Source organism: Crinia signifera, chromosome 6 (assembly GCF_055691185.1).
Source record: "Crinia signifera chromosome 6, ASM5569118v1, whole genome shotgun sequence".
In the NCBI taxonomy this organism is placed as follows: Eukaryota; Metazoa; Chordata; class Amphibia; order Anura; family Myobatrachidae; genus Crinia; species Crinia signifera.
The window spans coordinates 278172021-278198302 of record NC_139222.1 but is presented as its reverse complement, the minus strand read 5'-3'; the positions used below and the strand labels follow the sequence as shown (position 1 = coordinate 278198302).

Here is a 26282-nt window from a genome sequence, read left to right as displayed (position 1 = left end):
TCGGGGGGACTCGTGTGCCTGAGCGCTCCCGAGTCCCCCCGAGTCCCGCCGAAAACACCCGAGCCTGCCGCCGACATCAAATGCGCAATCTGACAGGCCGTTAGGCTGAAGAAATCACTGATGCAGACAAATACCGTACTTCTATCTCTTATTATTAAGGTACGGTACGTATGCATAAGAAGGGGGGGGGCGAGGAGAGGTACCCTTTAATGAATACCGAGGTACCCTTTAATGAGGACAGCGGCATCACTGCAGGGAAGCTGCAGATGAGGGGGTATTAAAACTTTATGTGGTGGGTTATGCTGGGGCAGGACAAACCTGCCCTGATAGGTTTGTCCTGCCCCAGCAAAACCCACCACTCAAGGGACCAGACAGCTGCTAGTGACAGGGAGGTGTGCGGAAGAGGGGGTAGTCTTATATGGCGAGTATATAACAAACTCTACATTTTGAGTGGAAATGTTGGGGGGTCGTCTTATACGCCCAGTCGTCTTATACGCCGGCAAATACGGTAAATCTTTCAATCCTAACATTCATTTATACAGGAGGACTACAAGTACCAGCAGACCTCCCCCGCAGGCTGGGACTTGGAGAACCACAAGTCCCAGCATGCGGGGCATTAATGGGCCCGCTGGGACTTGTAGACCACCTGTAAAAAGAATGTTAAAAGAAAACACACACACAGAAAAAGTCTCACACTCTCTCCCGTTCCAATCTGTCGGATCCTCAGTGCAGCGCTTCTTGCTGACAGCACTGTGTTCGGCTGTCCATCAAAGCTCTGTAGCGCTGGCCAGGCAACTGTCAGCAGGAAGCACTGCACAGCGGATCTGACAGATTCAGTGCCTCTCTCTAATTTTTTTTTTGGGGGGGGGGGGGGGGGGGGGGCTAGCTGCCTCACATAATGCCATATGTTTCAACCACCCCCACCCACGGCATCCTCACACCAAACCCTCACCGCCCACACCACTGCCACACCCACCAACCCACCACAACACCGCACCCCCCACTCCTCCACTCCCACCTCCCCCTTGAAAAATCACCACATCACACCCACCCCTCCCGCACCCACACTATTTTCCCACCCGCCCATACTCCACAACCCATATTTCACACAATAAAAACATTCACAAGTTAAGGGGGCGGAGTCCCTTACGCCGGTGTGAAGAGTGCCCATAGGGCACGATGAATCACCTAGTTCATACATACTGTATTTACCTATGGATTCCACCGTAAGCCAGTCCCCTTGTCCACGTAGAATCCAATAGGGTACCCATGGAAATAAATTATACTAACCAACCAATCCGGCGTAGATCGTGTCCATTTAGGCATCCAGTAGTATATAAAAAGAAAAGTACGAATGAACTGGAGAAGCCCCAAGTGTTTGTTTACACTTGGGGCTCCTCCCCCGAACTGGAGGATTTGCCGGTGACATCAGACACTGGGTCCTCCTCCAGCCAATCAGCAGCAGGCTCCAGGGGAGCTCCGCTGCTGATTGGCTAGTCGCGGCTGCATAGGACTCGCATGTTAAAGTTTAACCTGGGTGTCTATGGGCGATTCCCATCATAGATGCTAATGTTAAGATAGGCCCAAGTGCATCTAAGAGCCTGTGAATTTGTGATTGTAAATAAAGCTATTGAAAGATAGGGTAGAGGCCAAAAGGAAATCACAGGTGAGTGGCAGCTAGATCTGCCTATCAGGTAGCAGGTGGGAGTGAGCTTAGAAGAGGGGTATATATAGGCAAGTTGCTGGCTTGAGGAGGCTTCTCGCCCGTTAGCGCATGTGGCGGGGCGCGGCGGAGGTAGTGTGCCTGTTAGGCCTAGTTACTCCACGGCTGCAGCGGGCAGCGCTGACGCCGGCACGCATGAGGCGTCTGCGTCACGCAGCCCCGCTGACCCCCCGGTTACAGACGCCGCATATGCGCCGGTGGATACGCCCCCAGCGTCCCAGGTCCCTGCTGTGTGCAGCAGCGCACCAGCTGACGGGGGGATGCCAGGTGAATCACTGCAGCGCGCGGATGCGCGCGCAGTGACGCCGGACCCAGCATCCACCTCCCCTTTTCCCCGGTCCACGCCGGGCACCTTGCTGAGGGATGCCGGCTCCCCTAACCTTCCCAGCCCGGTGGTTGCCCATAGCACCCCTGCGCACGCATCGGGTGGGCGGGCATCCATTGCTGGTTTCCCGGAGGGGGATTGCAGGGGCAGCCCCCTGCAGGTGATCACGGGGGGGCCTAGTGTGGGGACATCCACATCATTAGGGCCTCCCATATTCACAGGACATCCGGGCATAGGCCCTGCCTTACACCCAGAGGTCAGGCACCTGCTGTCTGCCAGCATGGATGCTGGCACTGGGCCTTCTCGGGACGGTCGGAGGGTGGCCCCTTCATATGCACCCTCTTAGGGTTTCCCCTCCGATCACGGCCACAGCCGGGCGGCATTCCCCTTGGCATCACGGCCCCAGCATTTCTCCGGCCAGTGGCACCAGCCTGCAGGCTCAGGTTTCCCTGCTCCCCCTATGGGAGCGGGCCTGCAGTCATTTATGCAGCACCAACCCCCACCACAGGCCCAATCCACCTGGGCTTTAATGGGGCCACAGGTTCCCTGTTTCCCGGTTCCCCCAGCCCCACAACAGTGGGGGGCCCAAGCATCTGGGGGCCACGGCTCGACATTCCCGTATTTTGCGCAGTCGGGCGGGCATTTTGCACTGCATCCTGGGCAGGGTTTCACGGGGTATCCCACACAACAGTGCGGCCACTGGGCACCCACCCAGCAGCAGGCATACCCACCGAGCGGTTACCCTTCACAGCAGGAGCAGCGGGCTGCCTATCATACCCAGACAATATAGGTCCCCACAGCCCCTCCCACAACTAGTGGTCGTGCTAGGGAGGATGATGAGGGATCTACTGTTTCGAGGTCCAGTGTTAATGTTCTCCCTGTTTTAGCAGACATGACTACAGTGGAGGATCGGTGGCGGGATCAAGCCGCTCTTCACGGAGGGTTTCAATAGCAGTTTCGGCCCCCAAACGGCCCGTCGTCCCCGCGGGACCGTCCACATCCAGTGGGAACATGGTTCCAACCCCCTTGGCCCAGGTCGGTTCCAGCAGCAGGGGTCAGTCCGAGAAGGCGCTCTCGACCAGCACTCAGGTGGGGTGTCAGGTGGTCTCTGTGAGGTATTGGCCCACCCCCTGCCAGGATGGCGGGCGAGTCCCGACTCAACGCGGTGGGGCGTTGGGCACTTCCTGGAGGTGTCCTCGTCAGGCCATAGGAGGGGTGTGGCATACCCGTCACAGCGCAGGCTGTACCCACATTTGAGTGATGTTAGCGAATTGGATCGACACGGTCGCTGCCATGAGTGGCCTCCGCGCGGGGGTGCTGGTCTCAAGTGCTTTCTTTGCCATCCCTTAACAAATAGGGTCATACCACTTATAATAAATATTTCCATGACCTTTAAACTTACGCACTTGGTGTCCGTGTCTTATTTTTAGTATAAGGTTTCGGTGTGAGTTATTTCTAGGCTTAAGAGTTAAGCAAAGGTATAGGCCAAGCAGCATAATTCACTAGGCGCCTTAGATTTATCGCATGTAACAATGGCACATCAAGTTCCAAATTGTAAGCAAGTTCTCCCGGGAAGCTGCTGGGAGAGCTCAAGGGAAATCGGGTCTGACTTGTCCTAAATACAAGTTTGCCTTCAGAAGCGCATTTGCAGCCCCTCCATTCAGGCCCCCTCCTCTCTCCCAGCTGCAGTGCCATGTCAAGCACTAGAGGGCTCAGACTCTATTACGCATGCGAAGACCTTAAAAAATGGTGCCGATTCCAGCAGCTCTGCTTAATTTATTGCAGAACTGCGGAAGGGTAAGTATAAAAAAGTGTGTGCGGTGTGGGCCTCCCTGGGACTCTGCACACATTAATCCCTTTATAAATACGCCACTGGTCGGGAGGTACTGTATGCCAGGTGGCCAGTTGAGCTGTGTCTGTGTGTGTTGCATTCACATTATAAGTGTCAGCCTTTCCCCACATCCGTATATACAAATCTATTCTTAGATATATTTGTGACTTTCCTCCAAGGTGCGTTTTTTGCTGAAAATGACAAGAAAGTGTCAGCAGTGTGACACCTCTCCTATAATTAGAATGTATTATTCATCCTGATATATCACCTACGTATAAAGCTTATTTAGTTTAATACTTTAATGTAACCAAGTAAACCACAACCTTTTCCAAATGTACTGTGCTCTAATTGTAATACTTTACAATAAAATGTAAAATCCGTGCTAATGAGATGATAATTACCAGCTATTCAAATAAATTGGTGCATAGTCGTCCGCTGAAACCTTCGACCATAAAGCAGGACCAGGGACACTCCTCAATGATAATTCCGCCCACACAATTCATCTAAATATGTCTTTGTCATGTGACTGTGGAATTAAAGACTGATGGCCTTAATTAATATCTTCCAATAATTGGTATGATTCAAGCTAAGCAAAGCTTAGAAGTGTAACTCACCTGGCTGATAAAATATAAGGTGAGGAATTATATAAGCTTGAAATTAAACTAACCACGCAGGAGCTGTGCTAGGTTATTCGCAGCCCAACTGCTAACTGCAAATGTGCGCCCAATCTTCATAAACGGACAGTGCACATAGTAGTGCCCCTAATTCACAATATGTCACACAATAGTGCTCCTTATTCCTGTTATGCCACAAAGTTGTAGTGCCCCTATACATATAATGACATACAGTATGAGTGCCCCTTGCAGGGGCGGAACTACTTCCGGTGCGGCCAGTGCAGTGCACCAGGGCCCAAGGCAATCCCCTGAATCCTCTACAGGCCAGGTTGGGGTTTCGGCAGTGGTGCGCAGCTGACAGAAGCGCACTGTTTGTGCTTGTAGAGTCTGTCAGCCACACACCACCTGCGCTAATGCAGGTGCCAGACAGCGTGCAGAGCCAGGGACTGGTTGGACAGGAAAGCCAACGTAGATCCTGTGGGGGAAGGGGACTGGAAACTGCAGCAGGAGCCGGTCCTTGGATGGTCTCCCGAGGCCGCGACAGGAGCCGCTCCTGGAGGGGACTGGAGACTGCAGCGGGAGCGGATTCTGGGTGGGGGAGGGCTGCTGCAGCCGTTTCGGGAGGGGGCTGAAGACTGCAGCTGGAGCCGATCCTCGGAGGGCTGGAGTCTGCAGAAGTAGCTGGTCCTGAGGGGAGTCCTAGTCCTGGATGGGGCTGGAGCCTGCCGATCCTCGGGGGGCTGGAGGCTGCACAGCGAGGGACAGTCATGGTGGAGGGGAGCAGGTCTGTCGGTTCCAGCCTGTAAGAGGGCTGTGATGGTGAATGCAGCATTTGGCCCACAATCTGTCCTCTAAGAGCTCAAGCTACATTATGGTAAAATCGCTATTGCCGGTGGAGGGTCTGATTCAGGTGAGTGACTGTGTTCATTATGGTGGGGGGGGGGGGGCTGTGTAAACTACAGTAATGGAAGACAATAAAATAACAACCTAGGGCGTCTAAAGCCACCAGGCCCTATAACAGCTGCCCCTCCCATCAGTCCCGAGTCTCTATGCCTCTTCCCATTTGTCCCTCACTATATTTTCTCTTCCATCTGTCACTCTCTACGGCCCCTCTCATCCGTACCTCTCTCTATGTTCCCTTCCGCCCATCCTTCTCTCTTTGCCCCCTCCCGTCCACCCGTCTACTCCCCCTACTGTTCATATATCTATACGTCTATGCCCCCATTTGTGGCAACGAGTATGAAATCCCTATGGCAATGAGCATGTAATCGCTGTGGCAACGAGCATGTAATCCTTGTGGCGATGGACATGTAACCCTCCCCCCGTGAAAATGAGCTTGTTGGCAATGAGCATGTAGGTGAGCACACTTGTGTGGCATAATATGTAATGGATATTATGGTGTGTAGAATAATGGGTAATGGGCACTACGGTGTGCTCTAATGTGCATTTTGGTATGTGGCATAATGTGTAATGGGCATTGCTGTGTGTATAATGTTCAATGGACACTACAGTGTGTGGCATAATGTGCAATGGGCTTTCAATTTGAAGTAAACAAAACAAAAAGATACTATGCAGTATTTTTTGTGTGTGATTGGGGGGCCCCAAACCATATTTTTGCACATGGGCCCACAACTCGCTTGTTCCGCCTCTGGCCCCTCTCATCCGTACCTCTCTTTATGTTCCCTTCCGCCCATCCCTCTCTCTTTGCCCCCTCCCGTCCACCCGTCTACTCCCCCTCCTGTTCATATATCTATACGTCTATGCCCCCATTTGTGGCAACGAGTATGAAATCCCTATGGCAATGAGCATGTAATCGCTGTGGCAACGAGCATGTAATCCTGGTGGCAATGGACATGTAACCCTCCCCCCGTGAATATTAGCTTGTTGGCAATGAGCATGTAGGTGAGCGCACTTGTGTGGCATAATATGTAATGGATATTATGGTGTGTAGAATAATGGGTAATGGGCATTACGGTGTGTTCTAATGTGCATTTTGGTATGTGGCATAATGTGTAATGGGCATTGCTGTGTGTATAATGTTCAATGGACACTACAGTGTGTGGCATAATGTGCAATGGGCTTTCAATTTGAAGTAAACAAAACAAAAAGATACTATGCAGTATTTTTTGTGTGTGATTGGGGGACCCAAACCATATTTTTGCACATGGGCCCACAACTCGTTTGATCCGCCTCTGGCCCCTTGTACACATAATGCCACACAGTTGTAGTGCCCCTAATACACATTACGCCCACAGTAGTAGTGCCTCCTTATACACATAACGCCCACAGTAATGGTGCTTACAAATTGTCACACCGACATAGCACTATACTCACATATCAACCTTTTTTTCTGTCGACATCTTTTACCGGTTGACATTATGTGTCAACATTGCGATTGTGGTAATTATTAATATTAATATCAGGGGCAGTTTAAGAATGGCAGGATCTATGCGGGCTTCCTCATCTCTGGCAGCACACTGAACGGAATAGACTGCCCACAGGAGTGATCCATTACCACTGGTGGTTTTTGCGCAATTCCATTTGAGTATCTATTGCCATTGGGGAATCCTGTCACTAGTGGGGGGTGTAGTGTAATGTTATAATAGGACCTATGAACACTGTGGGGGGGTAGACACCCCTAAGCCTATTTTTCACAAAAAAATTATGAAAAGAAAAAAAATCAACATTTTAATTTAAACGTTGTCCTCTGAATTCGGGGCGGCAGTCTGCAGGGGTACGCCCAGCATTTTTACCCTCACCTGTTGACAGTTTTTGATAGTTTGATTTTCTAAAGAAACATAACTAGCTGATGTCACTTATAAAAGTCATCCTTCTTCTATTAATATATAATATATGCTATAAACAGCAATGTTGTGTTGGCCAACCTGCGACTGCATAATGACGATGCCAAGTGCTATGTGGGATTGGGTTGGCCATCAACGTTTCCCAATCATCAATGGCTTGCCAGCACTAGTTGATAGTATTTTTCCATTGACGTTGGCTGGCCAATGATTCCCTACCATTGACTTAGCCCCACCCATATTGTACGGCTTAGCCCTGCCCCTCCTCCAATTGACCCGTTCATGTCAAAAATTTGATAAATGAAACAATTCCCCCCCCCCCTCCTATTTATAAATCAGGATGTTCTTAAACTTTAAACTACATATCCTACAGCTTTACAAACTATACACAAAAAAAGGATATAATATATTAAAATTCAAACATTTTTAAAAGTCTTAATATATAAAATGATATAAAATGATTCTATGCTGTATATGTTGATCAGGTTTTAGCTGGCAATACTACACCTGTAATAACCCTTACCTCTTCCTGCCAGATGGAGAGTTGTATATGGAATCCACCACAATCTTAATCTGAGGGAATCTGGACGTCTTTCAGTGTCTCTGTTCTATGTATATTCCAATGTTACAAAACTTCCTTCCTCTAAAACCTTTTTAGTTGTCAGCATAACACTTGATTCAGATTAAAAATACTTTCATTTGGGAACCAAAACTCTGTGGGTCTTAATTTATAGTCTATAAAATACTAATTAGTAAAGGGTCCAGGATCACCTTAGTGCGTCCCCCCAACCCCACCCGCACCTTCCTGCTCTTTCTGGCTCCACCCATCTTTCCACTGATCCACTCCTACTCTGACCGCAGCTATTGCTCCACCCATTTCGCTTCCTTTTTTCCATACTTATCCCGCTCCTGGTGGCCGGTCCTCTTCTTCTGCCTCGTTGAAAGGACTTCTCCTTGCCCCATTGTTCTCGCTGCACATACTGTACATGTCAGAAACGGGACAGATCCTACAGAATTATTATACTATATAAACTTTAGTTTCGAACTTGTGGGGGTGTCAGGGGTAATTATCAAAAGCATTCTGTGATGCTGAAGGGTGTGTTTACTGAGATCTAATGAAAATGGCTTGTTGCTATGGGAAGCCAATCATATCAGTAGATTCTGATTGGTTGCCAATAGCAACATCCTGTCTTCAATAGAACTCCCATGTTTTGTAAATAAACCCCTGAGTGGTGCATGTAGAGGATAAACTGAAACTTTCGTAAATGTTCTCCTTAATATCAAGCTGGTACCTTAAGAACCAAATGACAGCCTTCCCATTATCAGTGGTGATATCAGAGGGCTGTGCAGCAGTATAAGGGAGGAGAGGTCCTGTGTGACGGCTCTGGAGGTTATGCTGGTTGACTTGAAAGCATGTGAATTTCGCAGCCTTGCGTGTCCATTAAACGCTACCCTCCGCCCGCAAGTCTGGGTGCCCCCCACCTCGCATGACGATTTCCCCCACACGATTGCGAATTGATGCTTAGCATGAACATCCTTGGTACTTGTGTATTATCACGGCACCCTTTACGTAGTTTGCGTAGTGGTGTATTGAGAATACCAATGCACCACTATGCTGGCTACGTAAACGTAAGTTATGTAACTTGTTCAGGAGCTGTGCTAATACACAATGGTTCATATCCCCTCTATCCACGTCATACCCCCAGTGTCCACGTGGGTGTGGAGTTAAATTTATAAAGTGTGCGAGCTCAGCGAGCCCCCGAGGCCGAAGTGTGGCGAGCTCGCTGCGCTCGCCACGCTTCGGGCTCGGTGGCTCGCTGCACCCGCCACACTTTATAAAATTAACTCCACGCCCACGTGGAAACTGTGGGTATGACGTGGATAGTGGGGATAGGATTGTGTTAGTGGGTGAAATGTGTGTTGTGTGTGTAGTGCATTATATTTACCCTCAACGATGTCCCCGGCACCAGCGTTCCCCTCCTCCGGCGCTTGCCTCCTCTATGTCACTCCTAGTGAACGGTGTCCCCGGCGCCAGCGTTCACCTCCTCCGGCGCTTGCCTCCTCCATGTCACTCCTAGTGAACGGTGTCCCCGGCGCCAGCATTCCCCTCCTCCGGCACTCGCCTCCTCCATGACACTCCCCAGCGGCAGCAATGTACGCAATTAGCGTAGTGTCACTGGGGGAGCAGGGAAACCATGTGATGCTCCCCCAGCTGCAGTATGCTAAATTACGTACATTGCTGCTTCCGGCGAGTGTCATGGAGGAGGCGAGTGCCGGAGGAGGGAAACGCTGGCGCCGGGGACACCATTCACTAGGAGTGACACGGAGGAGGCGAGTGCCGGAGGAGGGGAACGCTGGAGCCGGTGACATCATTCACTAGGAGTGACATGGAGGAGGCGAGTGCCGGAGGAGGGGAACGCTGGCGCCGGGGACACCATTCACTAGGAGTGACATGGAGGAGGCGAGTGCCGGAGGAGGGGAACGCTGGCGCCGGGGACACCGTTCACTAGGAGTGACATGGAGGAGGCGAGTGCCGGAGGAGGAGAACGCTGGCGGCGGGGACACCATTTACTAGGAGTGACATGGAGGAGGCGAGTGCCAGAGGAGGGGAACGCTGGAGCCGGTGACATCGTTGAGGGTAAGTATAATGCACTACACACATATTAGCAGGGCGCCTGGCTACGGTACGTTGTTAGCATAGCGTAGCCGGGCGCCCTGCTAATACACAAGTACCACATCCTTTTGGCCCCTTGCGTGCGAGGAGGAAATCATGCGATGGTCGCCAACCATCGAAGGATTTCTACAGCACTCACAGATATAAGGCCCCTCTATGGTGCCCTATATCTGCGAGCGCCCTGTGCGGGAAGCTGACATCCACTGACACAGCTGCCCGCCCCCCACACACCCGCATCATTGACAAATTACCATGGGAACGCCCATGAAACGCTGAGCATTCCCATGGGCAGGACCACTCACCTCCGCCCCACGCCCCCCCATCTGCTCACACGTCCAGAGGTGTGTGTGTCCCGCATACGCATCATCTGTTCGTAAAGAAAAGGAAACCTAAACTTACTTTTCAGATGGATGCTTCCCAACGAATTTGGGGCTGAAGTCATGTGATGTCATCCGCTCGCCCCGAGAATTTCTATGGGCGCGCCCACCGTTTTTGTGATGAAACAATGGGCAGACCCCTCTGCCTGTCAATCATTTTGAGAACTCGCCAGCAAGTGAAAAACTCGCCGAAGGCGTTCGCTCAGGGGGATTGTGCCAGCGCATGTGCTCACCCCCACCATCAATGAGCAGGGCTGAATCACCCCCTATGATTCGGACAGCAGTATGGGGGTATGACAGCGCAGCTGTGTCACTGTCTTACGCTCTGTATGGTTTCAGAACTTGCGGAACAAACAGTCCTAGTAAATCAAGCATGACAGCAGACGCAGCCAGTAAAACCCCCTTCAGACCGGAATCATAGATAGTCAGGTGAAATAAAGATTCTCTATCCTTTCTTTCTTTTTTTGGGGTGGGGAGGGGGGGGCGATGAATAATAATTACTTCAGCATGGACAGACAAATATGCATATATATATATATATATACAATTCGATAAGACCAGCACTTGGAACCACCGACAAATGGACAGGTGCCCTCCACAATGTGAATTCATAGAAGCAAGTTTCCCAATAAATAAGAAACAGGAGGCGGCACTCTCAAAACGTGAAAACTTGTATTAAAACATCACACGAAAATATGGTGCAAAACTTCAGCCTTACATGTCAACCGTTTCGGAGCCGAGGCCCCTTCCTCAGGACAGCTGATAACATAACTGTGTCACAAAAGTGTCCCCAAATAGTGGTATAGTGCCTTAACACTTAAAAATGTCCACAAGTTCCATAATCTTTCAAAAAATGGATGAAGATAGTTTTCCAAGAATAATCTTTTATTTCCTTCTTTCAACAGTGGTAAAAAATGCTTTCCAACGCGTTTCGTCTTACAAAGACTTCTTCAGGGGAACATTTCACAATCTACAAGTGTAAACAATTGTTTCAATGTATAAAGATGGAACTAGGACAATGTTAAATGACTAATTCAATTAGGTATTTCTACGAGAGCAGAATCTTAAACAGAATGACCAGAATTCAAAGAGAAGATAAGTGGTGGTAAGGGTGAAAAAAGGATAATAATGTTGTATTCTTACTGTGGCGTAAAGTGCTTGACTATTGTGAAGAAGTGGTTTTTGATTAAAATTATCTATATGCGATTATCACCTCTTGTGTGTTTTATTTCGGATACTTCATAAGAAATTTTTAATTTGGATGTGAACAGCAAATATTAACTTCCTATAAATATAATTTATTTTACGTTAGTTGTGAGAATTTTTTTTTTAACATGTTGTTATATACATCCACATATATAGACACTACATACCTAAGTTCCAACCTGGAACACGGGTGAATATTAATATGTGTTTTCCATAGATAAATAGATACTTCATCTAAAAAGTGAATTTAAAAACCTAAGATTAAAGAGATGTGTGTTACTACAGAACTATGGACCATTCTAGTGGTGGTCATCTTATTGTGATAATTACCTTTATATATATATATACTAGGTGATTCATCGCGCCCTCTGGGCGTTCTTCACACCGTCGTGAGGGGCTTCGCCCCATTAGAAGTAGAAATATATGTGAGTAAGGTGTGTTTGAAGAGGTGTAGTGGCCTAAGAGTGTTTGGTATGGGGTGCTGGGTGCCACGCAGCAGGTACTGGCTTTCAATGGAAGGGAGCTGTGTTTGGAGATTAGTTGGTGGTGTATTGGTATGGGGTGGTGGGTAGTACTTACAGATGGTGTGGGGTAGAGTTGTGGTCTGGCGCAGGCAGTCTGGGAAAGTAGAGTTCGTTGGCAGCAGGTCCTGGAGGGTGTTGGACGGTGGCAGTAGATCCAGGAGGCTGGCGCTCGGCGGCAGCAGGGCGTGGAGGGTGGTGGTCTGCAGCAGCAGGTCTAAGAGAGTGGATTGCGCCAGGAATAAAGAGGGGGGGGGGGCGTTGTTTGGCTGAGTGTTAGTACGCAGGGTGCTTGTGCTACTCATACAATCCTGACTGGGGTACATTGGACTTCCCTGGCCTGCTCCCCGTGGCCCCTGATGCCCCCCTGCCACTGCCGGGCTGTTTGATGTCTCCTTGTTAGTGTGAGCGCGGCGGGACCCCTGGTGTGGTTTGTGCTGTCCCTGGTGCGCTCGCGGGCATGTCATCTGTGTCCTGCAAAGTGTGTGGTCTGCTGTAGCGCGCCGCTCACTGAGAACTAAACAGGTGGCGGGTGACAGTGATTAGGGGAGTGTCTGTGTCAGGTGGGGGCGGCAGGCAGCGTCTCCTGTTTGTGTGTCTGGTGAGGCAGGGCAGGCTGCTGATCCGTGCGGGTGTGGGGGGACGTCCCTTGGACGTGAACGGGGCGTAGAGCCTGGGCTGAGTGGCATGATGTCAGCAAGGGGCGTGGGGCTGATCGTGTATGATCGAGAGGGTGTGGGGGGGCAGTGTGTTGCCATGGGGCTATCCGTATATGGGTGGCCATAGGGAGTGCTGGGCTTGGTGGGGTGGGTAGTGTGGGAGGTTGTGTGCCAGACGGATGATGTGGGGGGGGGGGGCGGTGTGTAGCCGTAGGGCGGGATTTGGCCGTGTATGGGCGGGCATGGGGAGTGGTGGCCGAGGAGGGGGCGGATATGTGGGAGCTGGTGTGTAGGACGGAGGGCAAGGGGGGTGTTGTGTAGAATGGAAGAGGTTTCGCAGTGTGGCGAACGGTGGACGGGCCTGTCAATCGCCCGTGGAACCCCGCCCACCTTTAGCTACACTGTTTAGAGTGACGGATCTGGCTTAATATATAAGAGATATAATAATGTTACACACATGCATAGTATGTGCAATGATATAGCCAGTTGCTGGGAACACAGAGCATCTGATTCTTTGGCGGGATGTAATAAAAGGGAAAATGCGGTTAAACGGGGGTTTTACCGCATTTTCCTATATACCAATACCCGTCCGCCCCGTCTTCGTCTGGCAGGATATCACCACCCAGAGCATATGGGCTTCTATCGCCGTCCGCGCGCCCCCCCCCTCCCATCCTCCTTTGATCTCCTCCTCCCCCAGCAGGTGTCACAGCCGGGAGGACATCCGGCTGCAGGGGGGAGGAGGAGATGCAGGGGTACACTGTCAGCCGCCGGTATGTGACGGAGACTCCCGCAGACCACATAACAGGTATGGCGGGGTCTCCGTCACCGCAACCCGATGCTAGCCGCATATGTTAGTACATATGCGGCAGCATCGCGGCGGCTGTCAGGCGAAGGGCGGCGATGTAAATTAATACATCCCGCCCTTTGTCTGTAGCATTGAGCCCCGTTGCTGTGCAGAACAAAGTGGACAGTGATGGGTACGGTGCCTACTAAGCCTCCTTTACCTGCAGGCGCAGGGGGTTCCCTCCTCCAGTTTAGTTCCTGAAACTGGCGCTGAGCCCCGGAGCCGGCTGAGCTGCTGTGCTGGGGACAGGTGACTGCACACGCTGCCATGGGACTGACATGTCTGAGGCTGCTGCTGCACACTGACGCTATTACAGCGTCCTCCTCATGTGCTGCTGTTGGTGCTGCTCCCTCCTCTCCCTGGCAGCAGTCAGAGCGCGGGTTACGGTGCCCAGCACATGGCAGCCTTCGTGCTGCTGCTACTGGCGGGGACCGGCGCTGTGCGGAGAGGAGAGCAGGTCTCTCCCCTCTCTGGGTTTCAAACCATTTCCCTAGCTCCGGACGCAGGAGTCCGCACTCCACCCAGATCCCGCCCCCTTTCCCCCGATCGTTGGGTACTACATCTTAATGAGAGTGAGGTGAGGTGGGGCGCGCGGTGTGTAGCCGTGGGGCTGGTGCTTCATCGAGAGTCTGGGGGGGGGGGCGCGGTGTGTAGCCTTGGGGCTGCTCATGTATGGGCGGCCATGGGGAGTGCTGGGCATGGAGGGGGTGGGTAGTGCGGGAGGTTGTGTGCCGGACGGATGATGTGTGTGTGTGTGGGGGGCGCGGTGTGTAGCCGTGGGGCGGGGTTTGGGCATGTATGGGCGGGCATGGGGAGTGGTTGCCGAGGAGGGGGCGGATATGTGGGAGCTGGTGTGTAGGACGGAGGGCAAGGGGGGTGGTGTGTAGAACGGAAGTGGCCAGGTTTCGCAGTGTGGTTAATGGTGGACGGGCATGTCAATCACCCGTGGAACCCCGCCCACCGTTACCAACACTGCTTTGAGTGACGGATCTGGCTAAATATATAAGATATATATATATATATATATATATATATATATATATATATATATATATATATAGAGCATTTATGTATTGATATGTTCCACTGGACTTTACAGTTGATATCTTATTTCTTTTCACAGGATAATGGCATACTCGCTATGGGCGGATTCACAACCGTTCTGTAACACTGAGCCCTTTCCTTGTGTTTGTGCAGGAGCGACGCAATCTGCCTTAGATGGCCGTACAATTGGGCTGAGCGTTTCCATGGGTGGCCCCTGTTCCCGCCCCCCCCCCCCCGGCCCGACCCTGATCCTTGCAAACAACTTGGCAACTGTGCAAGTCACCAAAGCCGTTCGCAAAGGCGAGCTGCACATGCACATAATATACCATAATATGCCATGCTCATGCGCAGAGCCCCAAACATTGGAACGAGGCCGAATTCACCCCATTCCAAATGAATTAGAATGAGGCCTAATCCCTGTAGAGGATTGGGATATCTCTTTGACCACAAACGGTAGTAGCAAATCCCAGAGACTGTCCTTGTTATCATTTGTTTAAGGGTCTGATTAAACCTTTCTACCCGGCCGTCTGTTTGCGGGTGGTACACTGAGGTGGTAATCCTGTCTACCTTTAACAACCGGCATAAGTCCTTCATAAGCTTGGAAACAAACACGGTTCCTTGGTCCGTTAGAACCTCCTTTGTTATTCCGAAGCTGGTATACAGGGTTAGTAGCTCTCTGGCAATAGTTCCAGATTTCATATTACGCAGGGGTATAGCATCCGGGTATTTGGTGGCATAATCCACTACCACTATGTATTGGTGCCCTCAAGCAGATTTTTCCACTGGCCCTATCATATCCATTCCAATCTGCTCAAAAGGCACGCAAATGATAGGGAGGGGTAACAGTGGAGCCCAAAACTCTGGCCGAGGGGCCGTCTTCTGGCACACTGGACATTCCTGGCAATAACTCTTGACTGAGGCAGAGATGCCGGGCCAAAAGAACCTTAACTGGATGTGTTGGAGTGTTGTCTCCTCCCCTAAATGGCCTCCCCACAAATGCATATAGTATGTGCAGCTTCTAATACCAACCGCTCCAGTTTTCTGGGAACTAAGAGCTGATCTACCCTTTTCCCCTGTAAAGTAGTTACATGATATAACAAATAATTTTTCAATACAAAATATGGCAGCAACCACCCTACCATTTGCCACTTTTACAGTCTCAAAGGAGTGTACCAGAATGCTGTCATTGCGTTGATTTTGCCCAAAGTTCTGCAATGATATTTTCTCACCAACAAGGTTCCATTGGGCCTCAGTCTCCTGGGGTGGTTCAGTAGCTGCAGTAGCTCTCCCCGATGCCAAGCCTTGGTAGTCTCTGCTCTCTGTAACCTGAGACAGCTCAGCGGCTGACTGTCTGTAGGTGTCATGCCATGTACCCAGCTCCTGCAGCAATGGGAAGTCACCGGGCCCAGGATTAACAGATAAGATGGTCTGGAGGTCACCACAGCTACCACCTTTAATGACCGTCCTTGGATGATCAGGGGTAAGTATACATGTGGCCACTCCTCAACTTCGCAATGCGAAACACCCTGAGAAGAGGCAGGACTTTGTCAGCTCACTGACAGTATCCATCAGTGCACAGATCTCCCGGCCTTCCAACTGTACCACCATTGGGAACAAGGTGGACTCTGCCTGGGATACACCCACAGCTGCCATGCTGACCAATGGCCAAGCAGTTTTTGCTGCACTGCAATCCATCGGCTCTCCCTGTTTTTCAGTCCCGCCGTACATGACCAGGCTTGCTGCATTCAAAGCACACCATGGTAGGCGGAGCCTTTGGCTTAAACTCTGGGACCTGAGTTCTGGGCTTTGGTACTGGCACGAATCCTGATCTGGCTTTACTCAATTTTGCCAGCTTCAGGTGCTGCTCAATCATTACTGCCAGAGCCTCAAATGCCTGGGGGTCAAACTGAAAGGCCCACTGCTGCACAGAGCGGTCTAACACTCTGTTAGCCTGGTCCAGTGCGACTATCTCCGCATTTTTATCCGGCTGCAACCAGGCCTTGGCCAGCTGAATCCTCCAGCTGCTAGCCATGGAATTCCTGGGCTTAGCTGGGGCCCGTCACTCCATTATTTCAAGTATAGACTTCTTAAGGCTAGTATAGGAGCGTGACTCAGCCACAGACTTATCAAAATAAGGAGCCAGCCTGTCAGACCATTCCTCCGCAGGCCATCCCAAGCTCATGGCAGTGCGTTCAATCTTGCAAAGGAATGCTTCTATGTCATCAGCTGGGGTGAGCCTATCCCACTCCTGCCCACTTTACCTCGGATTCAGTATTGAATCCCGGCGTTCAGAATCCCGACGCCGGAATCCCGACAGCCGAAATGCCGACAAGGGGGGGACGTGGATCGCCTCCCCTTGCGGGCTCGCTGCGCTCGCCACGCAGCGGTCCCGGTGCCTCGCTACGCTCGGCACGCTATTTTATTCTCCCTCCAGGGGTGTCGTGGACACCCCAGGAGGGAGAAAGTGTCGGCATTTCGGCGGTCGGGATTCCGGCGTCGGGATTCTGAACGCCGGGATCCCGACCGCCGGGATCTTAACTGCATCCCCTTTACCTCATCTCTTTTAGCTCTTCATGCAACATCTGAATCTGTGCTGGCTGCCCCTGAATTTAGGTATTCTTTTTAGCAGGCAGATCCTGTTGCCCTTCGTGTATCATCTGGACCTGAGCTTGCAGCCCAGCAACCTTTTTTTTTTTTTTAGCAATTCCGCCATATTACCCTGCACTTTTCTGGCTCCCAGACCAGCTGCACAGTGTAGAACAGGGCTGCCTACCTGACCCTCTCCATGAGGGAGAAAATGCTCTGCTCCTGGACTTCCCTGGTATTACAATGAGAAAAAAAAAGGGGGGGGGGGGGTAGAGAGTTGGTGGGTGCACACTGCAGATAGCTGTATACGGCGTCCAACTGATAACAACAAACTTAAAAATTAACTTTTATTCGACATATTTGTTTAAAAAAGAAGTGTGCTAATTACATCTTCTTGTTAGAATGATAGTAAAGAGGTGATTAAAGTTTTGAAAAAGTGATTAAAAAGTTTGTGATATAGATGCTCTCTTATACTGGTGTTTCACTGACTCCTAATGTCTCCCCTCTCTGTTGTTTCAGAGAGAGGATGATGTCCAGTATGTGCTTGTAAGCTCTATCTCTGACTTTGGTGTCTCATCTGTCTGTTCCTACTGCATATGTCTCTTCCCAGCAAAATGCCTGGTACTGTTATGTGTGCAGTATCCTATTACAAAGTTGCCATTTTCACGTTTATGGAAACTTTGTTAGGGATAATTGGATACAGTTATGTGTCACTTGTAGTCAGATGTAAGTTATTTTTAAATAAATCCCATCTCACACTGTTTATTCTCTTGTTTTTTTAAATTTTTTTGTGTTGTATTGTCCCACAACACCTTTATTTTAATGCGATCTTAGTGGTTTTTACTCTTACATGAATTCCGATTCTGCTCAGTGCTGTATACCCCTGTGATGTGTCACTTAATACTTGGGTTTTATGCAGCTTAACATGCACACTATAGTCGGGCTGCCGTCACTCGTCGCTTACTGACAGATACACACTATCCAATCTCAGGTCTTTTAGCCTTTATGTTGGATTCATGGGATATTAATGATCCCTACCTCATGCTGCTTAACTGATATACCGGTTTTCTCAGGATGCTGCTTGTAGATAATCAAAGAGTTTATCTGATATTGATACTCTTTAGTAAGTACGTTCCTCTGCAGCTTATCCGGTATCAGTAATGTACAGTTTACTGTTCAGTCCCGTTTTGTGTGGTTCTGTATATTGTCGTTTCTGGGTATTTATAATGTGTATTAATCCCACTAAATGTAGGTTGTTAGGATTTATTACAGTGTGACCCTTAATACTCTTCTCATTCACCACATACCGTGTGTGAACGCCGGCCACTTCTCCTGATATTGGCTCTCGATGTGCAAGTGGGGTTTGTGACGGTAATTGTATTTACAGCATACAGTATGTATAGTACAATAGAACTTTTCAAACATTAATCAGATTCTGCTCCCATATTTTGAGAACCATCTCCAATAGGGATCGCTGCGTTATAGCATTTAACACTCCTGTCGTTTGCCACGTGCAGAGTATGAACGCTAGCCGCTTCTCCGAGCACAGTGCTCGGAGAAGCGGCTAGCGTTCATACTCTCAGGGGCGGCTCTACCACTAGGCAGCTTTAGGCAGCTGCCTAGGGCGCTAGGATCTTGGGGGCGCCATCAAGTCTACAAATCAAAAAATCAAGGATGTCTATGAGGATCCTTGTTGTCCTTAATGCAGGTGGCGGTTGTGGAACTTCTAAGACCTCACCTCCATACTTCCCCTTGAGACATACTTCCCTATATTGCTGCCCCCCTCCTTGTACTCTGTTGTGGGTAGCAAAGGGGAGGGTGCAGAGGACCTCCAGGGAAAGCAGGGGACTTGGCCACTCCCCCCCCCCCCCAAAAAAAAATGAGGGGAGGTAGGGGGGAGTAAGTTGAAGTTTTGCCTAGGGTGCTGAGAAGCCTTACACCGGCCCTGCATACTCTGCACGTGGCAAATGCAGGGCCGGTGCAAGGCACCGGAGCGCCCCAGGCAAGTCGGGCTGGGGGCGCCCCGGTGCCGGGGGGGGGGGGGGGGGGGGCAGAAACGTGGCGCAATTGCCGATGGACCAGCAGTGAGGTGTGGGGGGGGTTACCTGTCGGTCGGCGCAGTCTATTTAAATCCGGCGGCGGAGGCAGCGGGGGTCCCTGCAGTCTATTAAAAATCACGAGCGCTATCCGCCGGGCTATGCGGAAGCGCTTCTAGTGTGAAAACTCTGGCAGCACGCTGATTGGCTGAGATCAGCGTGCGCCGTGCTGCCAGAGTTTTCACACTAGAAGCGCTTCCGCATAGCCCGGCGGATAGCGCTCGTGATTTTTAATAGACTGCAGGGACCCCCGCTGCCTCCGCCGCCAGATTGAAATAGACAGCGCCGGTAAGACAGGTACCCGGGCGGCATTTTCCGCCCTCCAGTGGCCGGCGCCCTAGGCAAATGCCTAGGTTTGCCTAGTGGTGGCGCCGGCCCTGGGCAAATGGCAGGAGTGTTAAATGCTATAACGCAGTGATCCCTATCAGAGATGGTTCTCAAAATATGGGAGCAGAATCCGAATAATGTTTGAAAAGTTCTATTGTGCTATACATATGCTGTAAATACAATTACCGTCACACGCCTCATTTACACACTGTGATTGTACTGTCAATAGCAGGAGAAGTGGCCGGCGCTCACACACTGCATGTGATGAATGACAGGAGTGTAATGTGTTATGACGCAACGATCTCTATTGGAGATGATCTCACAAATATTAGATCATAACCCGACTAATATTTGAAATACCTTTTTCACTCCACACATGCTGTGAGTGGAATTGCTGTTACAAACCCCACCTGCGTATCGAGACTGTGCTGCCAATAGTGGGACAGATGTATTAAGCTTTGCGAAGAGATAAACTGGAGATAAATTGGAAAGAGATAACGCACCAGCCATTCAACTTCCAACTGTCATATTTCAAACACAGCTGATTGGCTGGTGCGTTATCTCCTTCCAATTTATCTCCACTTTATCTCAAGTTTATCTCTACGCCAGGCTTAATACATCTGCCCCAGTAGGAGAAGTGACCGGCGTTCATACACTCCATGAGATGAACGGCAGGGGCATAATACGTTGTGAATAACGATCTCTATTGGATATGGTCTCATGAACATAAGAGCATAAGCCGACAAACATCTGAAATACTTATGGCACTCCACACATGCTGTGAATAAAATGATTGTCACAAACCCCACTTGCACATCGAGAGCCAATATCAGGAGAAGTGACCGGGGTTCACACATGGTATGTGGTGAACGAGAAGAGTATTAAGGGTCACACTGTAATAAATCCTAACAACCTACATTTAGTGGGATTAATACACATTATAAATACCCAGAAACGACAATATACAGAACCACACAAAACGGGACTGAACAGTAAACTGTACATTACTGATACCGGATAAGCTGCAGAGGAACGTACTTACTAAAGAGTATCAATATCAGATAAACTCTTTGATTATCTACAAGCAGCATCCTGAGAAAACCGGTATATCAGTTAAGCAGCATGAGGTAGGGATCATTAATATCCCATGAATCCAACATAAAGGCTAAAAGACCTGAGATTGGATAGTGTGTATCTGTCAGTAAGCGACGAGTGACGGCAGCCCAACTATAGTGTGCATGTTAAGCTGCATAAAACCCAAGTATTAAGTGACACATCACAGGGGTATACAGCACTGAGCAGAATCAGAATGCATGTAAGAGTAAAAACCACTAAGATCGCATTAAAATAAAGGTGTTGTGGGACAATACAACACAAAAAATAAAATAAAAACAAAAGAATAAACAGTGTGAGATGGGATTTATTTAAAAATAACTTACATCTGACTACAAGTGACACATAACTGTATCCAATTTTGCTGGGAAGAGACATATGCAGTAGGAACAGACAGATGAGACACCAAAGTCAGAGATAGAGCTTACAAGCACATACTGAACATCATCCTCTCTCTGAAACAACAGAGAGGGGAGACATTAGGAGCCAGTGAAACACCAGTATAAGAGAGCATCTATATCACAAACTTTTTAATCACTTTTTCAAAACTTTAATCACCTCTTTACTATCATTCTAACAAGAAGATGTAATTAGCACACTTCTTTTTTAAACAAATATGTCGAATAAAAGTTAATTTTTAAGTTTGTTGTTATCAGTTGGACGCCGTATACAGCTATCTGCAGTGTGCACCCACCAATTCTCTACTTTCCCTCCCCCCCTTTTTTTCTCATTGTATATCCAAATACTAGAGAAGGGTAGCACCACCTATCTTTTTCAAAAATAAATAAATTAATACCTTAAAAAACTCAATATAGAATAATTAAGAGATAGCAGATAGAGCCTAAAAGGCGAACCAAAGGATGCTTTTCAGTGCGGAATTAATTCCTTGCCCCTTTTCCCTTACTCCTATTTATTAACTTCCCTGGTATTGTAGGATTGCCAGCACCTGTGGGGAGCTAGGTAACTGATAAGAAAGGTGTCAACACAGGTGATGGCAATCCTACATTACCAGGGAAGCCCAGGAGCAGAGCATTTTTTCCCTGAAGGAGAGGGTCAGGCAGGCAACCCTGGTGTAGAACCAAATGAAACGTACAAGTTTGAAACACAGGTCGCTGCTTACTCAGGGTTCTCTGCTGTATTGTAAATTCCAGCTGTATGTGCCTCACATTGGGCGCCACATGTGACAAGGAATCACATACACAGGATAAGATGAAGTCTTATTCTTTATTTTGTAGCAATTACACAGCTTACCAGGTAATTAGCATAGGCAAGGATGGTTACAGCATTGCAGCATACAGGTGTCACAGCATAGTAGACTCTTCGGAAAGCTCCAGTGGTCCCTACCATAAAAAACACACACACACACACACACACACACACACACACACACACACACCCCACCACCACCACCACCACCCACACCCCCCCCCCCCCCCAGCTATATGACCCTCTGTGCTGGAAACACTTATATCAGGAAGCCACAGGTGTTGCTAATCAGCCCACCACCACCACCACCACCCACACCCCCCCCCCCCCCAGCTATATGACCCTCTGTGCTGGAAACACTTATATCAGGAAGCCACAGGTGTTGCTAATCAGCCCAACTCTGATCACATCAGTTTCCCTGCTGCTGCTGCTCTAAGTCCTAGACTGGATCTTCCACATTACTTCTTTCATATGAAAAGATGATGTCCCTGACTATAGATATAGATAGATAGATAGATAAAACAGTGATGGACTCATAGTCCTTGCAGGGCCGCTAGACTTCAGCCTAGTTAGCATTATAAATAAATACAGCCCTGGGTGTCAGTGTCCAAATCTACTAAATGAAATCATGCTGAGTGCCCTAAATTAATTGACACAGTCTCATTACTAAGTAGTCATATATACATAGAAGCACATCTCTCACATTACATGATCAGCGTATAGCAGTACACAAGAATACTGGACAATTATAAGTAAATGCTCACATACCGTAAACCACAATGTACAGCAAGCCGAAATAAGACCCAGGTCTAGTGCACAGATGTAGGAGACATGCAAATACACTGCCAGCTAATCTGTAACCACTAGAAAGGAAGTTGCTGGGCTGGGTTACATGTATATAGTGCAGTCCGAGGTGCGATCATCTGAAATTGTCCCAGCTCGGAGAGTCAGGGAAGATCCTGGAAATTAGAACAAGGGCTACAAGCAGGAACAGGTATACTGGGGGAAATTTACCAATATGAAAAACCTAGTTTTTCGTATTGGTATTTCCCCTCCGACTGCATACGACTGTGTCAGTCGTATGCAAAGTCGTGTTCCGGAGGGGAATGTACAAAGCAGTCAGATACGACTGCTTTGTAACCCTCCGATGGTGTAACCATTCTTATTAGCGGCACATATATACGGCCGCTAATACGAATTCGTACAGGCAGTCTGCACGGATCAGTCAGATCCGTGCAGGCTGCAGTGTGTAAAAGAAATAGAAAAATTAAATAAATAAATAAAAAAACGGCATGGGGTCCCCCCCACAGCTGTAGCCAGCACCAGGTTGAAGGAGCCGGGGCCGGTAATTAAAAATCAGGGAACCCGACAAATAAGGGATCCCCGATTTTTAACAACCAGCCCCAGGCTCCAGGTCCGGGGCTGGTTCCCAAAATACGGGGGACAAAATGACTAGGGGTCCCCAGTATTTTAAGAACCAGCTCCAGGCCAAACCAGCCAGCAGGGTAATGTCACAGCCGGGGGACACTTATGATATAAGGTCCCGTGGCCAAAACATTAACCCTACCGACCAGTCAGCCTGGCCAGGGGCCCTGGGGGAGTGGGGACCCCCCCAATAAAGGGGTCCCCCCCTCCAGGACTTACCTGACCAGGCTGAAGCCTGGTGCTGTCCTCGATGCCCCTGGGCGGTGGGCATCGAGCTGATAGTGGTGTAAAAAATAGAATAATCTATTGTCTAATACTGGGGCACTAGGAGTCCCAGCAAGCCTCCCCCGCAAGCTGGGACTTTGAGAACCACAAGTCCCAGCCTGCGGGGCATTAAAGGGCCCGCTGGGTCTTGTAGTGCCACAGTATTAAAAATAGTAAAATAAAACACACTGACACACACTTAAAATAAAACTTTAATACATACAAAGCCCTTACATACTAATACTCACCTATATTCTTTCCGTAGGTAGCCCGTGTCCTGAAGTCCTGTGTCGGCGTTCTTCTTCATGTCGACGTCGCTGTCGGCGATGGCATCGGGAGTCCGACGAAATCCATGGAGGAAGCTGTGGAAGGAAACCATACTCACCTGTCCCAGGGCGACGTAGTCCAGGTAAGGGTCTTTGCAAAAAAACAAACCGACACGCGAAACCAGCCGGACAGATGAGCCGCACGGTGTTTGTGTACATCGTGCGGCTCCGCCTCCCGAATACCGCTATTGGCCGCCTTGCGGCCTAGCGGCCAATCAGGAGCCGCTAGGCCGCAAGGCGGCCAATAGCGGCATTCGGGAGGCGGAGCCGCACGATGTACACAAACACTGTACGGCTCTCTGCTGTCCGTCTGGTTTCGCGTTCTCGGTTTGTTTTTTTGCAAAGACCCTTACCTGGACTACGTCGCCCTGGGACAGGTGAGTATGGTTTCCTTCCACAGCTTCCTCCATGGATTTCGTCGGACTCCGGACGCCATCGCCGACAGCGACGTCGACATGAAGAAGAACGCCGACACAGGACTTCAGGACACAGGACCAGGGCTACCTACGGAAAGAAGATAGGTAAGTATTAGTATGTGTGGGCTTTGTATGTATTAAAGTTTTATTTTAAGTGTGTGTCAGTGTGTTTTATTTTACTATTTTTAATACTGTGGCACTACAAGACCCAGCGGGCCCTTTAATGACCCGCAGGCTGGAACTTGTGGTTCTCCAGGTCCCAGCTTGCGGGGGAGGCTTGCTGGGACTCATAGTGCCCCAGTATTAGACAATAGATTATTCTATTTTTTACACCACTATCAGCTCGATGCCCACCGCCCAGGGGCATCGAGGACAGCACCAGGCTTCAGCCTGGTCAGGTAAGTCCTGGAGGGGGGGGACCCCTTCATTGGGGGGGTCCCCACTCCCCCCGGGCCCCTGGCCAGGCTGACTGGTCGGTAGGGTTAATGTTTTGGCCGCGGGACCTTATATCAGAAGTGTCCCCCGGCTGTGACATTACCCTGCTGGCTGGTTTGGCCTGGGGCTGGTTCTTAAAATACGGGGGACCCCTAGTCATTTTGTCCCCCGTATTTTGGGAACCAGCCCCGGACCTGGAGCCTGGGGCTGGTTGTTAAAAATCGGGGAACCCCTATTTGTCGGGTTCCCTGATTTTTAATTACCGGCCCCGGCTCCTTCAGCCTGGTGCTGGTTACAGCTGTGGGGGGGACCCCACGCTGGTTTTTTTTTTATTTATTTATTTTTTCTATTTTTTTTACACTAAAGCCTGCACGGATCTGACTGATCCGTGCAGGCTAAAGGCAAATACGACAGGGAAAGCAAGGTGTATTTTCCTGTCGTATTTGCGTGGGTGTTTTACACCACTTAGCAGCCGTATTATCAATACGGCTGCTTAGTACATCGGGAACCACCATTCTTTTGAATGGTGATTTCTGTCGTATTCTATCGATGGTGTAGATATTCGTATTTGTAAATACAAATACGAATGTTCCATCTTTAGGAATACGAATTGTTGTATTTTCGGGATTGTAAATCCCGAAAATACAAATTCGTAAAAAAAAAGGTGTATTTCTGCCTACGAATACACCTTTTTTCTACGAATCCATTTTGGTAAATGTCCCCCACTGTGACAGGGGGTCTACCGACTTTCTTGGCTCCTGTTTGGTCGCTAGGCGGCCAATAGAATCATTCAGTGGAGAGGCGCTGAAGATGAAACATCAGCGTCTCTCTCCTCAGTCCGTCACGGGTACCGGCCGGAATAGTCGTTTTTTTAAGAAGACCTGGACTACGTCGGAAAGAAGAGGACGTGATCTTCGCCGGAGGACCTTGGTGAATAGGATTTTCTTCAACAGGTACCCTTATGGATTTCTTCGGATCCTGGACCATGGAGCCCTGGACCCCAGACCCTGGTGCCCCGGACCCCGGGACCTACCTACGGGCTCAAGATAGGTAAGTATCAGTGTGAAAGGGCTTTGGATGTATTAAAGTTTTATTTTTCATGTGTCAATGTGTGTGTTTATTTTACTATTTTTAATACTGTGGAACTACAAGTGCCAACGTGCCCTTTAATGCCCCGCATGCTGGGACTTGGGGTTCTCCAAGTCCCAGCTTGCGGGGGAGGCTTGCTGGGACTCATAGTTCCACAGTATTAAACAATAGTTTATTCTTTTTTTTACACCAGATCATCAGCCCAATGACCACAGCCCTGGGTCACCGGGGAGAGCACCAGGCTTCAGCCTGGTCAGGCAAGTCCTGGAGGGGGGGACCCCTTTATCGGGGGGGTCCCCACTCCCCCAGGGCCCCTGGCCAGGCTGACTGGCCAGTAGGGTGAATGTTTTGGCCGCGGGACCTTATATAATAAGTGTCCC

General features: G+C 49.6%; 1 protein-coding gene and 1 long non-coding RNA gene across 3 annotated transcripts in view; one reads left to right on the top strand and one right to left on the bottom strand.

The window, feature by feature from the left end:
* Nucleotides 1-11544, top strand: part of LOC146009408 (uncharacterized) — a 40457-nt gene extending 28913 nt beyond the window's left edge. Inside the window, exon 3 of the long non-coding RNA XR_014444654.1 lies at nt 11251-11544. This is a non-coding gene — a long non-coding RNA (uncharacterized LOC146009408). The remainder of the gene's footprint in view (nt 1-11250) is intronic.
* C3AR1 (complement C3a receptor 1) overlaps nt 1-22804 on the bottom strand; it is a 28831-nt gene extending 6027 nt beyond the window's left edge. The window contains exon 1 of one of the 2 annotated variants that reach the window (XM_083149735.1): nt 22716-22804. The gene's annotated coding sequence lies outside the window, so the exon portion shown is untranslated. Of the gene's footprint in view, nt 1-7817; nt 7956-22715 lie in introns of those variants that run through there. The other variant, XM_083149736.1, reaches the window with a different exon arrangement.
* Nucleotides 22805-26282: the final 3478 nt, after the last annotated feature.